General features: G+C 50.1%; 1 protein-coding gene across 1 annotated transcript in view; it reads left to right on the top strand.

The window, feature by feature from the left end:
- Nucleotides 1-1305, top strand: part of WDR13 (WD repeat domain 13) — a 12216-nt gene that overhangs the window by 9213 nt on the left and 1698 nt on the right. The window lies entirely within an intron of this gene.

Raw genomic sequence — 1305 nt, 5'->3', positions numbered from 1 at the left:
GACGGGGTTTCACCGTGTTAGCCAGGATGGTCTCGATCTCCTGACCTCGTGATCCGCCCGTCTCGGCCTCCCAAAGTGCTGGGATTACAGGCCTCTCTTTTTTTTTTTTTATTCTTTTGACATAGAGTCTCGCTCTGTTGCCCAGGCTGGAGTGCAGTGGTGCCATCTCGGCTCACTGCAAGCTCCACCTCCCGGGTTCATGCCATTCTCTTGCCTCAACCTCCTGAGTAGCTGGGACTACAGGCGCCTGCCACCACGCCTGGCTAATTTTTATTGTATTTTTTAGTAGAGACGGGGTTTCACTATGTTGGCCAGGATGGTCTCGATCTCCTGACCTTGTCAACCGCCCACCTTGGCCTCTCAAAGTGCTGGGATTACAGGCATGAGCCACCGCGCCCGGCCCTGGGCATCTCTTAGTTTTCTTTCACCAGCACCTATGACCTCAAACCCAGGCACTTTATTTATTTATTTATTTATTTATTTATTTATTTATTTATTTATTTATTTAAGACAGAGTCTCGCTCTGTTGCCCAAGCTGGACTGCAGTGGCATGATCTCGGCTCACTGCAACCTCCTTCTCCTGGGTTCAAGCGATTCTCCTGCCTCAGTCTCCCGCGTAGCCAGGATTACAGGTGCCTGCCACCACACCCAGCTAATTTTTGTGTTTTTAGTAGAGACAGGGTTTCACCATGTTGGCCAGGCTGGTCTCAAACTCCTCACCTCAGGTGATCCTCCTGCTTCGGCCTCCTAAAGTGCTGGGATTACAGGCGTGAGCCACCGCACCCAGCTGACCTTCATTTGATATTCTAGCTTAAAGGTCCTTCTGGTCTCGAATCAAACCTGGACCTCGGTTCACTTTTCATCCAACAGTGCCACATGGGTCATGCCTGGTCTTCTTTTTAACTGTTCAACCTTCAGTCTCCTTTGATCTGACTTTGAATGTAGGCCATTTTGACTCACACCATCAATTGGTCTGATCTCAAATCTGGTCTACTGTTAAGCATCAATGTTCTTCTGGCTGAACATGTTCTCAAAATCTGGGTTCTCTTTTCTATTTTTTTTTTAGACGGAGTCTCGCTCTGTTGCCAGGGCTGGAGTGCAGTGGCACGATCTCGGCTCACTGCAGCCTCCACTCCCAGGTTCAAGCGATTCTTCTGCCTCAGCCTCCCGAGTAGCTGGGACTACAGGCACGTGCCACCACACCCGGTTAATTTTTGTACTTTTAGTAGAGGTGGGGTTTCACCACGTTGGCCAGGATGGTCTCAATCTCTTGACCTCATGCTCTGCCCGCCTCGGCCTCCCAAA

This window comes from Colobus angolensis, unplaced genomic scaffold, assembly GCF_000951035.1.
Source record: "Colobus angolensis palliatus isolate OR3802 unplaced genomic scaffold, Cang.pa_1.0 Scaffold252, whole genome shotgun sequence".
Classification (NCBI taxonomy): Eukaryota; Metazoa; Chordata; class Mammalia; order Primates; family Cercopithecidae; genus Colobus; species Colobus angolensis.
The sequence above is the reverse complement of the archived record's forward strand: the minus strand, read 5'-3'. Positions and strand labels throughout refer to the sequence as shown.